This window comes from Silene latifolia, chromosome Y, assembly GCF_048544455.1.
Source record: "Silene latifolia isolate original U9 population chromosome Y, ASM4854445v1, whole genome shotgun sequence".
Lineage (NCBI taxonomy): Eukaryota > Viridiplantae > Streptophyta > Magnoliopsida > Caryophyllales > Caryophyllaceae > Silene > Silene latifolia.
The window spans coordinates 128234530-128250076 of NC_133538.1; the positions used below are offsets into that span (position 1 = coordinate 128234530).

The 15547-nt window shown below is 40.8% G+C and overlaps 1 non-coding gene across 1 annotated transcript; it reads left to right on the plus strand.

Moving 5' to 3' along the window:
- Positions 1-2131: 2131 nt before the first annotated feature.
- LOC141634620 (small nucleolar RNA R71) lies at positions 2132-2238 on the plus strand. The gene has a single exon (XR_012539347.1). It is a non-coding gene; the product is annotated as a small nucleolar RNA R71 (small nucleolar RNA).
- Positions 2239-15547: the final 13309 nt, after the last annotated feature.

The following is a 15547-nucleotide window of genomic DNA, read 5'->3' on the forward strand; positions in this document are numbered from 1 at the left end:
CATTCTTGATGAGATGTCAAGGGGGCATGTTCAAGGTGTTGTTGATGTTGCTCAACACCTTGAAAAAGTAATCAAATGCTTGTTCATTATTATGATAGAGGTCTTCAATAGACCTTGGCCCTTGTTGTCGGTCTTGATCGATGGCATTACCAATGTAGGGATTAAAAATCCCTACAAATTCGTCGTCCCAAAGACCACATACTTCATTAAGTTGATCATTGAAAATCTCTTGATTTGATGGAGACAACTTTCCCATTTCCTTTTCTTGGCCAATAAGGCCATCTTCTTCATTGCTTGACTTTGGTGAGCTTTGCAAGCTCTCTTTGTCACAATTCACTTGATCTTTGAATGGAGCATCTTCAATTTTCTTCTTCCATTGGAGTTCCGACTCCTTCCTTTCATCCTTCCGACTATAATGATCGATCATAAAACACGGTTCATGTAAACGGGGAGCTCTCATAGTCTTATCAAGATTAAAAGTTATACTCTCATCTCCCACTTCTAGAGTGAGCTCTCCATGTTTTACATCAATCACCGCACCCGCGGTGTGTAAGAAGGGTCTTCCTAGAATGATTGGAATGTTGGAATCTTCCTCCATATCAACAACGACAAAGTCCACCGGGATGAAAAACTTCCCAATTCGTACGGGGACATCTTCCCATATCCCTAATGGTGTCTTCGTCGATCTATCGGCCATTTGGAGTGTGATATTGGTGCACTTAAGCTCTCCCATCCCCAACCTTTTACTCACCGAGTACGGCATAACACTCACACTAGCCCCTAGATCACATAAGGCTTTGTTGATTATGGTGTCGCCAATGGTACACGGTATTGAGAAGCTTCCCGGATCCTTGAGTTTTGAAGGTGAACTCCCTTGAAGTATTGCACTACTCACCTTAGTGAAGGCGATAGTCTCAAGCTTCCTGATCGACTTCTTCTTTGTGAGGATGTCTTTCATGTATTTCGCATAGGCCGGCACGTGATTGATAATTCCGTGAAAGGAATTGAGACTTCCAAATTCTGCACAATTTCCATAAACTTTCCAAGTTGGTCATCAAATTTGGGCTTGGCTTGACGACTTGGAAAAGGAAGTCTAATCACAATGGGCTCCTTCTCCTTGACCTTGTCTTCATTTTTCTTTGAAATTTCTACTTTTGATGATTCTCCATCTTTGGAGTTTTGCACAATTTCTTCCTTATCACTAGCTTCCACAACTTCATCCTCAACTTGCTTCTTCGGTGCTTCATACCTTGTACCACTTTTCAAGTGAATGGCACTAACCGTTTCATGTCTTGGGGGCTTACTTTGAGGTGGTAATTGCCCCTTTTGTCTTTTTGAGATTGAAGATGCTAGTTGAGTCAATTGGGTTTCCAACATCTTGGTGTGAGCTAGAATGTTGTTGATGGTGGTTTCCTTTGCTTGACTATCTTTTTGCATTTGAGTGAAAAATTCTTGTTGATTCTTTTGCATTTGGAGGACCGCTTTTTGAACATCAAAACCTTGGTCATTTTGGTGATTGTATGGATTTTGATTTTGGTAACCTTGGTTTTGGTTGTAAAAGGGTCTTTGATTTTGGTTTCTCATGGGAGGTGGGGTTTATGTTGTTTGAGAGTTTTGAACATTTTAGCTTTTGTATGAGAGATTTGGATGGAATTTGGTGTTTTCATTGTAATAGTTGGAATAAGGAGTACCACTCTTGTATGGTTGGAAAGCATTCACTTGTTCATTTGTTCCCCTACATTCACTTTGGTCATGTCCCAAAGTTCCACAATTCTCACATATCCCACTTGGGATTGATGAGGATGCCGTCATGGCATTAACATGATGCTTTGGTGATTTTGAGGCTTCTTCAAGTCTAGCCATAGCTTGTTCAAACTTCAAATTGATTGTGTCAATATGAGCACTAAGTTGAGCACTCAATTGAGTAACGGAGTCCAATTCATGCCTTCCTCCTCTAGTAGCCTTGCGAGGTCTACTATATTGTGAGTTATGGACCGCCATTTCCTCAATCTTGTTCCATGTTTGATTGTCATCAACTTCGGTGAACATTCCATTTGATCCCATGTTGAGAATGTTCCTTGAATCTTCATATAGACCGTTCCAAAATTGTTGTACCAAGAACCACTCGCTAAGTCCACGGTGAGGACATAAGCCACAAATTCCCTTGAACCGCTCCCAAGCTTCATACAAAGATTCTTCATCCCTTTGCTTAAAACCCGTAATTTGAGCTCTTAGCATGTTAGTCTTTTCCGGTGGGTAGAACTATTTGTAGAAAGCTAGAGCCAACTTCTTCCAAAAATCAATTCCGAGAGTGGACTTATCAAGGCCCTTCAACCATTGTTTCGCGGTGCCAATTAGAGAAAAAGGAAATAAGACCCATCGAATTTGGTCTTGAGTTACACCGATTTCAGAAATCGCATCACAATAGTCACAAAAGGTTTCCATATGAGAATGAGGGTCTTCACTAGGAATCCCCCCAAATTGGCTCCTTTCGACTAATTGGATAAAGGCGGATTTGGCAATAAAATTTCCGGTCAAATGTTGTGGTGTGGGAGTACCATTGGGTAGGTTCTCCTCGGTGGGTACGGAATGTGATGAAAACTTAGGCATTGTAGGTTGATTTTGTGGGGTATTTTGTGTTGGGTTCTCCTCACCTTCTCTTGCAAAAGGGATGATGAACTCAATAGTTGGTTGAATATCCACAACCTCGCTAACACCTCTCAAATTCCTCCTAGCAAATCTCCTATTGTTTATCAAGGTTCTTTCAATTTCATGATCAAAAGGTAACAAATCACCTTGTGACCTTCTAGACATGCAAAATATCAAACAACTTGAAAATAATTAGAACAAACCTTGAGGAGTTTTACTTCCCCAAGGCAAAGAAAGACACAACTAATTAATAACAATATAAGAAAATCTAAATCAAGTTAACACCGTCCCCGGCAACGGCGCCATTTTTGATCGGTCCGTTTCGTGTTCACAATTGAATAGATGTTTTCTTTGGGTCACGTCCGAATCAAAACACAATTTATAACTTCACAAACAACTCTACAATTAGTAAAGAGGCAAGTAAAGTTCGGATCCCAAGGGACGGGAATTGAGATGAGATTTCTATTGAAACTAGTGGTGTCTTAGGGGTGTCACAATTTGGGTTGATGTAGAAGGTCACTAACTAAATAGCAATGAAAGTAAATAAGCAAGATGAAATAAAAGGGTTGTAAACAATTGATAAAAAGAACTAGGGTATCATGGGGTCATAGGGAAATCATGGGAATTGATCATACAAACATGTTCTCAAATTATAAGCAAGCAATTATTGTTGTGATGGATTGAGTTGGGTTATATCTTACAATCCTAGGAAAGTTTGGGTCCCGGAGCCGAATCGATTAGATTGTACAACACCTACAAGTCGACTTAGTCTTTCCTACTCAACAACATGCATGGTCTAATGAGACTCGAGTTGGTTTATGTCTTACAAGTCTCATTGAAAAGATAGGTGATGGGTAAAAAATGCAAGGATTCATAGGCTCACATTTCATCAAACATAACATGTGCATGAGTTGAGATCAAAACAAGCAAGCAAATAAACCATGAAAGCATATTAATTTAAGCATGAATCATTCCCCATGTTGGTTTCCCCTAATTACCCATTAACCCTAGCTAGGTCACTACTCCCTCATTATCATGTTGATCATGCTAGAAAGGTTGTCAATCATACCAGCAAAATGAAACATGATGAACAAATGAAAGTAATTAACAATAATTAAAGAGGGATTAAGAGAATTATACCTACTAATGATTCCAATAATAAAGCAAAGAATAAAAGAAGTACTTGATGCTTGATTGAGAGATTGTCAATCTCCCAATAATAACCCAAATAATCTTCAATTACCCAAAATAAAGGATGAACAAAAGAGAGATTAAGGAAATAAAACTTGTATTAAAACTTGATTAATTGTTGATTACAATACTAAAGAGAGATTTGATTGATATTAACTACTCTAATAATTGATAAGAAGAACATGCTCTTCTAATTAGACTAATGGGGTATTTATAGTGGAAATTAGGTGGATGCATTAGGGTTAACTAAGGGCTAAACTAGTAATTACACTTTTTAGATTGAGCAGGGAAAAGCCGGTATTTTTCGAAGGAAGGGCTTCTTTCTTTGAAGCTTGAAGAGACGAATTTGTGCTGGGCTGGAATCTGGGCGTATTGGTGTCGGGACGGGCGGATTATAGCAGGGGAAGACAGGCTTCTTCAAGGGAATCCGGGCGGATTGTGGTGGCTGCTTGCCCGGGCGTCTTTGAAGGAAGACGCACGGATTGTGATGTGGAGGACGGGCGGATTCAAGGCAATCCGCTCGGATTGTAGCTCAGCATTGTTTCTTCTTCTTTTCTTCCCTTTTCTTCATAAAATCCTTGGGGATTTCCTTGGGGATGCAAGGATCCTTCCTCAACATTGCTCATCTACTATCATATGTACAAAGGCCTTCTAATCTTGTCTCTCCTTGATGCTTGGTCATAGAATTTAATCAATTTAGTCTCGTTTTGCCATGAAAATACAAGATTTGCACTCCTTTCCTACCAAGGGATCAAAATCTCAAAGAATATGCAAAACAAAGAACTAAAGACAATAAATGACCCAAATATGCACTAAAAAGCATGGGAACAAGGCTAATTCGGGGGCTAAATATGCGCTAATTATGGTCACATCACCTGCTCGTGCTATTACGTTTAAATATCAAGATTCTGTTTTTTCTCCTCTTCAATCTCTGGATCCCTATTTCCCTGAAGATAACCTATTGAAAACGAACTATGTTAGGGTTTTAAGGGAGAAAAAATTAATTCCTGATTCGGGTGAGGTTTGGATTCCTGAGTTTTGTCCAGTCAGAGCTAACTGGGTATCGCCTGGTTGGTTCTTTATTTATGAGTGGGCGTTCAAAGCAGGTTGTAAGTTACCTTTTACTCCTTTAATGATTGATACTATTCATGCCATGGAAGTATCACCTTTCCAAATCATGCCAATGGTTTGGAAACTTATCCATTCTATTGAAAATTTATGTGCTAAGCATAAACTTGTAATTACTATTAACTATATCAAGGCAATATATCATTTGAAAAATTCTTCTACCGGTCGTTTCAATTTGAGGATTAAATCGAAAATGTCTCCTTTAATTACTAACCTGGACTCTGGAGATGATAAAAGCTGGGCAAAGACTTACCTGTTCATCCGGACTGAAAGTCTGGGGTCAGGCTTTGATTATTTGAGATATCCTCCTTTGGAGAGTGGTAGGTTTCCTGTATTCTTAATTTGCATTTTATTTTATACGAAATTAGGATATTTAAGTTTTAACTGTGCATTTTTGATGATATTTGCAGCTCCTGACTGGGACTTCGACCCTCTTGACGAGGAGGCTATTTCAAGGATAGAGGCATAGAGGGCTTGGTCTACTAATCTGGGTAGGGATTTATTGCCCCAGTATATGAAGACTAAGCTGAGTGTGGTTAAAGTACCCAAAGGCAAGCCTAGCTCCACTGCTCTTTCCTGTATGTCTTCTATATGTCTTTGTGTTGATTGTTGTCTTCTTGTCGCTCCTCTTCGATATTTATGTGTATTTTTTATACATTCAAGATATGGTCTTCTCGCTAGGTTGGCCGGCTTTAGTGAAGTTGACTTGAAAATTTGGGGTTGCTAGGATTGCCGAATCACCCAAGAGCCGGGAGGCTAGTGGGACCGACAAGACGCTGACGTTTTGGTTTCGATGTCCCGGCCTCCCTAGGAACCGCCGAGGCTAGTATCACGAGAGGTCGTTCGGGCTTCCAAAAGGAGGAGGAAGCGTTATTCCCGAAGAAGAAGGAGAGAGAAAGAGCCTATTCAGGCTCGCCCAATCGAAGTGTGTCCGCTCGGATGGACGATATGGATCTTTGCCGGCGCAGATAAATGATTTCTCTGCTAGTATGAGCGCCACTTTTATCCGACAATAAATTTGAGTCTTCTACTAAAGTGGTTTCTATCTTGTCTTGTCTTGTGACAAAGGTCACGCCCTTGCTTCTTAAGCTAAGGAGGTTAGTTGCAAAGGGACTTTTCAATTATTATGTGTTCTTTGTGTTCTTTGTATGTTTGGTGATTGACTTTCTTTTGTTTTTCTATAGGGATTGGACGCCTGGGTTGGTTATCGCTTGTCGGCTCGGGGATGCCTGTGCTAGGATTTCGTGCTTGGAGGAGAAATTAGATAAAGTTAGCCGTGAGTGCACACATCCGGGGGTAATGAGGTAGTACTTCAATCTCACTGGGTCACTAGAGAGGCATCAGGGTCGCTTTGGTTTGTGAGGTGGTGCAAAAACGCCGAGAAAGTTGTCGGGCAAGAGTTGGAGGGCAAGAGAAGAGTCAAGACCGTCAAGGAAGAGATGGTCACGAGAAGCGGTGCAAGCAGGATCAGTGAGGAAAAATGAAGAGCTTGGTGTTGAAAAGGAGCTAGTGGAGGCGCGGCTTGCTGATGCTACTCAGTACTTCTTTGGGAAAGGCCGGGTTGATGCTATGAGGGATCGGAATCGACCGGGCTAATTGGGATCCGGATCGGGATGAGAGAGACTCTGGACACCCAAAGTATCCCGATTTGGCCAATATGGGTCAAGAAGAAGAAGTGGATTCTCCTCCTTCCAAGGAGAAATCTGGTGATCGGGAAATGGTGGATGGTTGTGAGTCGGCCACTTTGGTTTGAAGCCCGCTTAGATTTGGGTTTTTGCAATTCGTTTTGGCCCATCCAGGAGGGATGTTCCTGGAATGAATAATTATTAAGTAAGTGGTAGGGCTGGAGTTTTTGAGTGATTATTTTGTTTTGGAATAAATATTTGGTCTTTTAGTGGTTTCTTTTTGTGTTTTGATGAAGTATACTTGTAGTGTTGGATGTGTCTGGATCCGCCGATTATTCGATCGGATCGGGCCAGTCTTTTTTGTGCTAGATCTGGCCAGTTCTTTGTGTCATGGGTGGGTTTATTGCTTGTCTGGCGGGCTTATGTCCCCTGCCTGTCTGGACGGCTTATGTCCCATGCCTGTCTGGAGGGCTTATGACCCATCAATGTCACACAAGCCAGGAAAAGTTTTTCCAGGTTTGAGCTTAATATTTTAAGGCTGTTTTTGCAAATCGAAAGTTGGATATCGATTGGATATCGGTGGGGTGGCCCCAATATTTAAAATTTGTTTTAAGTAAAGTACAGTATGTAAAACAAATATTGAAGATTCTACTCGGTAAAGGGAAATACGAGAATATTGACAGGTACTTGGGCACATAATGGAAGAAATTATGTAAGGCATTTATTCATATAATGGCAAATATCATACATTTAGTTTCATATCGGTCAGCAGAAATGGTAAGATGAAGATTATACCGGACTGGGGGATATATTTTGTATGTGAAATAGTTTTAAGTGTGCGATATTCCAAGCTCTTGGGATCATTTCGCCATCCAGGGTTTGTAGTCTATAAGCTCCCTGGCCGACTATTGAGTCAATCAGGTAAGGATCTTCCCAAGTTGGGGCCAATTTGCCAGCATTCTTCTCTTTTGTGTTTTGAAAAACTTTTCTGAGAACAAGGTCTCCTACCCTGAATACTCTAGCTTTGACAGTCTTGTTGTAGCTTTTTGCAATTCTTTGCTGATATGATGCCATTCTAATGCTGGCTGCATCTCTTAGCTCTTCTGTCAAGTCCAGGTTGTCCTCCATTAGAGGTATATTGCTCGTTATTGTATTCAGGCCGCATCGGGTGATGGAATGTCGACCTCACTGGGATTACTACTTCACATCCATAGACCAAGGAGTAGGGGTTTGGCCTGTGGATGTTTTAGGCGTGGTTGTCAAACCCAGAGGACCAAGGGGAGCTCTTCACCCATCTACCTTTCCTTCTTTCTAGCTTCTTCTTTATGCAATTGATTATTACTTTGTTACTAGATTCTGTCTGGCCGTTAGCTTTTGGATATCCTGGTGTGGAGGTTACCAGGTTGATGTTCCATTGAGCACAGAAGACTGCTGTTTTTTTTTCCCACGAATTGCGTGCCATTGTCGCATACTATTTCAGAAGGGATGCTATATCTACATATGATGTTGCGTTTGATGAATGCTATGACACCCTTTTCATTGACTTGCCTGTATGAATCAGCTTTTATCCACTTGGAGAAGTAGTCAGTCATTGCTAGCATAAAAAATTTTTGCCCGGGTGTTTGAGGTAGTTTCCCTACTTTATCCATGCCCCCACTTCATAAATGGCCAGGGTACGGATATGGATGTAGTTCCTCAGATGGCTGGTGGATATATGGTCTATGAATCTGGCAAGCTTCACATTTAGAGCTGAATTACAGGCAATCGGCCCTCAAAGTGGGCCAATAATAACCTGTTCTGAGTACCTTGCTTGCCATGCTCCTTCCGCCTTTATGATTTCCACAGTATCCTCCATGGATTTCTGATAGTATCTGTTCAGCTTCTTCTGGTTCCAGGCATCTGAGGTATGGTCCTGCCTGCGATTTCTTAAAAAGCACGTTGTTAATAATAGTATATGAAGCAGTTTTGATTTTGAGTGCCCTAGCATCTTGCTTATTAAGGGGGAGGATTCCTTGTTGTAGCCAATCATAGTAAGGTTTTGTCCATGAATTGGCAACATATATTGGGAAACTTTCATCTTGTTTGTTTATTGCAGGTTCTAATAAATGTACGATGGGTATTTTGTCAAAGTCAGGGGGAATGAAGTTGGATCCTAGGCCGGCTAGGGCATCGGCCTGGGTATTCAAGTCCCTAGGAATTTGATCAATATTAAAATTGCGGAATTTTGATTTTAAATTTTGGACAACTTCCAAATAAAGCATCATTTTTTAATCTTTTGCAGTATATATTCCATTTACTTGGTTTGAATTAAGGAGGGAATCAGTACGTACCTTTAGGTTTTGTATACCAAGGTCAATACATACCTTTAATCCGGCTATTAGGGCTTCATATTCTGCCTCATTGTTGGTGACTTCAAATGCACAGCTTATAGCTTGTACTATCTTATCCCCCTGTGGCGATTTTAGTACTACCCCTAGGCCTGTGCCCCTCATGTTGGCTGCACCATCAACAAATAGGGTCCATTTTAGGTCTGTTTGGTCATTGGTCAATCTATTTACTTCTTTTATTAGGTCGGGTTCTAGGGCTGGACTAAAATCAGCCACAAAGTCTGCTAGTGCTTGTGACTTAATTGTTATCCTCGGTTCAAATGTTATGTTATATGTGCTTAGCTGGACTGACCATTTGCACATTCGTCCGGACAATTCTGGTTTCCTAAGTACAGACTTGATAGGAAGATTGGTTCTGACTATTATAGGGTGGCTTTCAAAGTATGGTCTTAATTTTGTGCAACTCATAATTAAAGCTAAAACGTATTTTTCAAGTAGGCCATACCTGATCTCTGCATCCAGTAGACTTTTACTTACGTAATAGACATGGTGTTGTTGTCCGTCCGCTTCTTTGACCAGATCGCATCGATAGCGTTTCCGTGGATCGACAATGTATCTTGTCACGGGTTCGTCTTTAACTGGTTTTGCCAACAGGGGAGGAGAGGATAGATATGTTTTCAGATCTTCAAAGGCAGCCTGATGATCAGGGGTCCATTAAAGTCTTTATTTTTCCTTAGCAGATTATAGAATGATTTGCACCTCTCTGGCGATCTTGAAATGAACCTCGCTCGTAATCGCTATTCTTCCGTCGCTTTTGTATGTCTTTTTGTCTTTGGTGGTTCTAGCTCCAGGATGGCTTTGATCTGTTCAGTGGCTGGCTTCTATTCCTCTTTTTGTCACCATATAGCCCAAGAATTTGCCTCTTTGAGACTCCAAAATAGCATTTATGTGGGTTGAGCTTCATATTAAATTTTTCTAGTATTTGGAAGGCTACTTCCAGGTCTTTGATGTGGTCTTCTGCCTTTTTTGGCTTGACTACCATATCGTCTATGTAGACTTCCATGGTATCTCCTATTTGATCTTTGAACATCATGTTGACTAATCTTTGATAGGTTGCACCTGCATTTTTTAATCCAAAGGGCATAGCAAAGATAACAAAGATATTCCTCTTTCGGTGATGAAGGTCGACTTTCCGATCTCGGGGTGCATCTTTATTTGGTTGAATCCACTAGAGGCATCCATGAATTTTAACATCTCGTGGCCTGCAGTGGTATCCACCATTGCATCGATATGTGGCAGGGGAAATGGATCTTTGGGACAGGCCTTGTTTAGGTCGGTGTAGTCTACACAGACTCTATATTTGTCGTTTTTCTTTTGGATGACCACTACATTTGCAAGCCAGTCGGGGTACATTACTTCCCTGATCATTCCCATGTCCAATAGCTTGTCAACTTTTTGGTTGATGATTTCATGCCTCTCAGCAGCAAATTTTCTTCTTTTTTCCTATACAGGCTTAAAGGATTCGTCAATATTTAACTTTTGGGTTATAATATCAGCATCTGTACCAGTCATATCAAAATGTGACCAAGCAAAACAAGACATTTTAGTTTTGAGAAAGCTGACCAGATTGGGTCTGACTGAGTCAGGTGCATCTGACCCTACAAGTACCTTCCTGTTAGGGAATTCTGGGTCCAGAATGACCTCTCCTGTTTCCATTTGTGACTGCGCAATATATTCTTTCCTGACAGGTGACTTTAATTGCTATGCGAGGGACTTACCTGCCTTTGAAGGTTTCAAAGCCTGGGTGTAGCATTCCTGAGCTATCCTTTGTTCTCCCCTGATGGTGGTTATCCCCCATTCGGTTGGTATTTTCACACATTGATGGTATGTTGACGGGATTGCTTTAACGTTGTAGATTCATGGTCTGCCCAGGATTACGTTATACGAGGATAGGCAATCCATTACCCCGAATCTTTCATAGGAAGCCACACCTTCCACATAGGTTGGCAGGCTAATTTCTCCCAGGGTATTCTTTGTTTCTCCGCTGAATCCAACCAGGACACTGGATTTTTTGATGAAATTTTCTTCATCTATCTTCATAGCTTTGAGGACGTCAAGCATCACCATGTAATCACCAAGATTCTTGATACCTTAGCTGTGCCGATTTGCATGGTGATCACCAAGTTGTCATGGTGTAGATCTGATATTCCCTGCAAGTCTGAGTCATCAAAAGTAACAGCAGGTAATGACTTAGATCTAAGAGGGGGTTGAAGTTTGGACTCCTTGGATATTCTCTTGGCAGCCGAGCTGGTTAAGATACAGATTTCTGATCCTCCATTTATGAACTTGACTTCATAGATGGGGGGAGGAGGAGGAGGATCTCTCTTTGTTCTCGAATCTCTCTTGTTCGTCCTTCATCTTTGTTCTTTGGTCTTTGGATTAAGTCCTTCAGATAGCCCTTCTTTAGGAGGTATGCCACTTGTTTCCTGAGTTAGATGCATTCTTCTGTGGTGTGTCCAATGTCTTGGTGGAAGTCACACCATCTCGTTGGATTTTTTCTGGGGTTGTCGGAATTTTTGGGCCATCTGACCGTATCTTCCAAGCTTTCCAGTCGTTTGATTAATCCTGCAGTATTTATAGAGAAGTTATATTCAGGAATAGTTGGTAAGCTAAAAAGGTTACCTTTGTGTTCTTGTGCCATGTTGACTTCAGATCGTTCAGGCCTGGAATAGGGTGCTGATCTGGGGTTGCCTCCTTTCTGGTAAGAGCTTTTCCTGTTAGTGTATCCATAGCCTTGCTTTTCTCCGGACGAGTTTGTTCTGAAGTTGAGATCTTCCTCCAATCTGACATGTTCTAAGGCGATGGATTGAACAGTGGCAAAGGTTGGGCAGGCTTTTTTGGTCAAGTCTGCATAGATGTCATTATCAAGCAGGACTCCTTGCCTGAAGGCTTCTACCGCCGTCTCTTTGTCGCACCTAGGAATGGCTACCTTCTCTTTGACTAATCTTGCCATGAATTCTTTGAGAGATTCTTCAGGGAGTTGCTTTACCCTGAACAGGTTACTGGGTCTCTTGGCTATGTCTCTGCTGCTTGCGAATTGTTGATTGACGGCATTGACCAGTTCTGCAAAATTCTTGATACTTCCATTTGGGAGATTGATGAACCATTGTAATGCTGCTCCGATCGGGGTTGTACCAAAGCCTTTACACATGCAGACCTGCCTGAGTTCACTGGGTATTGAGGCGGGTAACATCTTCTGTTTGAATATGGCAACGTGATTTTGGGAATCAGAGGTTCCATCATAAGTTCTCATGGATGGGACGGTAAATTTCTTGGGGAGATCAATCTTTGCAATTTCATCTGCAAAGGGTGAATCAAGTCATCAACCTCTACTTCACCCACGTGGTCCGGCACCAGGTATATTTTCTATTTTGTTGTGAAGTTTTTGAATTTCCTGAAGCATGGCCATCATTATTGCTGCTTCGGTTTTGTTTGTTTCATCGTTGGGAATGATTTGGGTGCCAGATGAGGTGTCCTTCTCCGGAGTTCCAAAATTGGAAAAGTCAATGTTTTTGATAATGGATGAGAATGGGGTTCCTGGCTCGAATCTGTTCTTGGAGCCTGAAGCCTGATTTTCCAGTTTTTTTCTCAAGTTAGACTCAAATTCCTTGAGCCTACTGATTTCAGCCTCTGCTTGGGCTGCCTTTTCTTGAATAGTCTCCAATTCTTTGATTTTAGCTAAGGCAGCCGCCAATTGTTGTTCTGGGGTGAGTTCTACCATTTTTTGTATGTGAATATTAAATGAAGAATGGAAAAAGGAATTTTTTGATTAACGAACTAGATGCCCCACGGTCGGCGCCAATTGTTTTAGCAAGATTTTCCCTTAAAGGATCCGGCTTGATTATTGAGTAATTAGGGTATCTAGTTCAATAAGTTTAGAATTATAATATGAGTAAATAACAAGGAAGAATTAAGTATAAAGAATATCGCTTGTATTACTTTGATAAGCTGAGTACAAACTCGTGTATATAACTGAATATTCAGGAAAGAGTGAGAGATAAATTGTAAATAACTGATGAATCATGAATGTCCTTACAATAGTTAGTTTATTCTATTTATAGTTCTACAGATGCTAACTGATGTGACCATAATTAGAGCACATTTAGTCCCCGAATTAGCCTTGTTCCCATGCTTTTTAGTGCATATTTGGGTCATTTATTGTCTTTAGTTCTTTGTTTTGCATATTCTTGAGGTTTTGATCCCTTGGTAGGAAATGAGTGCAAACGTTGCATTTTCATGGCAAAATGAGGCTAAATTGATCGAATTCAATGACCAAGCATCAAGGAGAGACAAGATTAGAAGGCCTTTGTACATACTATAGTAGATGGGCAATGATGAGAAAAGATCCTTGCATCCCCGAGGAAATCCCCAAGGATTCTATGAAGAAAAAGGAAGAAAATAAGAAGAAACAAGACTGCACAGCAATCCGTGCATCTTCCCCAGAGGACGCCCGTCTCCACCACCACAATCCGTGCGTCTTCTCCCCAAGACGCCCGGGCAAAAGACCCAGAAGACGCCCGTCTTCACTCCAAGACGCCCGGGCAGAGACCACCAAACCCGCCCGTCCCGTGCTAAAGACGCCCGGATTCTCAGCGGACCCATTTCGTCTTCTTCAAGCTTCAAGGAAGGATGCACATCTTTTTCTAGAGACCGGAGTCTCCCTAGAGACCGGAGTCTTTCCAAAAAGACCGGCGTTTCCTTAAGTAGGGACTTAATCGTCATTTAAGCCCTTAGTTAACCCTAATTCATCCATGTAATCCCCACTATAAATAACCCATTAGTCTAATTGGAAGAGCATGTTCTTCTTAGCAATCTTTAGTATAGTTAATATCAATCAAATCTCTCTTTAATCTTGTAATCAATAATTAATCAAGTTTTAATACAAGTTTTATTTCCTTAATCTCTCTCTTGTTCATCCTTTATTTTGGGTAATTGAAGATTATTTGGGTTATTATTGGGAGATTGACAACCTCTCAATCAAGCATCAAGTACTTCTTTTATTCTTTGCTTTATTATTGGAATCATTAGTAGGTATAATTCTCTTAATCCCTCTTTAATTATTGTTAATCACTTTCATTTATTCATCATGTTTCACTTTGTTGGTATGATTGACAACCTTGCTAGCATGTTCAACATGATAATGAGTGAGTAGTTCCTTAGCTAGGGTTAATGGGTAATTAGGGGAAACCAACATGGGGAATGATTCATGCTTAAATTAATATGCTTTCATAGTTTATTTGCTTGCTTGTTGTGATCTCAACTCATGCACATGTTATGTTTGATGAAATGTGAGCCTATGAATCCTTGCATTTTTTACCCATCACCTATCTTTTCAATGAGACTTGTAAGCCATAAACCCACTCGAGTCTCATTAGACCATGCATGTTGTTGAGTAGGGAAGACTAAGTCGACTTGTAGGTGTTGTACAATCTAATCAATTCGGCTCCGGGGCCCAAAATTTCCTAGGATTGTAAGATATAAACCAACTCGATCCATCACAACAATAATTGCTTGCTTATAATTTGAGAACATGTTCGTATGATCAATTCCCATGAATCCCCTATGACCCCATGACATCCTACTGCTTTTTATCAATTGTTTACATCCCTTTTAATTCATCTTGCTTGTTTACTTTCATTGCTATTTAGTTTAGTGATCTTCTACATCAAACCTCAATTGTGACACCCCTAAGACACCACTAGTTGCAATAGAAATCTCATCTCAATTCCCGTCCCTTGGGATCCGACCTTTACTTGCCTCTTTACTAATTGTAGTGTTGTTTGTGAAGTTATAAATTGTGTTTTGGTCTAGGTTCTCCTAACGACAAGTAAACGAAAGATTTAGTAAAAATATCCCGACCAAAAATGGCGTCGTTGCCGGGGACGGTGTTAACTTGATTTAGATTTTCTTATATTGTTATTAGTTGTGTCTTTCTTTGCCTTGGGGAAGTTAACTCCTCAAGGTTTGTTCTAATTGTTTTCGAGTTGTTTGATATTTTGCATGTCTAGAAGGTCACAAGGTGACTTGTTACCCTTTGATCGTGAAATTGAAAGAACTTTGACAACCAATAGCAGACTTGCTAGGAGAACTTTGAGAGGTATTGGTGAGGTTGTAGATATTCAACCAAATACTATTGAGTTCATCAACCCTTTTGCAAGAGAAGATGAGGAGAACCCAACACAAAATCAACCCACAATGCCTAAGTTTTCATCACATTCCGTACCCACCGAGGAGAACCTACCCAATGGTACTCCTACACCACAACATCAAACCGGAAATTTTATTGCCAAATCCGCATTTATCCAATTAGTCGAAAGAAGCCAATTTGGGGGGATGCCTAGTGAAGACCCTCATTCTCATATGGAGACTTTTTGTGAGTATTGTGATGCGATTTCTCAAGCCGGTGTAACTCAAGACCAAATACGATGGGTCTTATTTCCTTTTTCTCTAATTGGCACCGCGAAACAATGGTTGAAAGGCCTTGATAAGGCTACTCTCGGAATTGATTCTTGGAAGAAGTTGGCTCTAGCTTTCTACAAAAAGTTCTATCCACCAGAAAAGACTAAC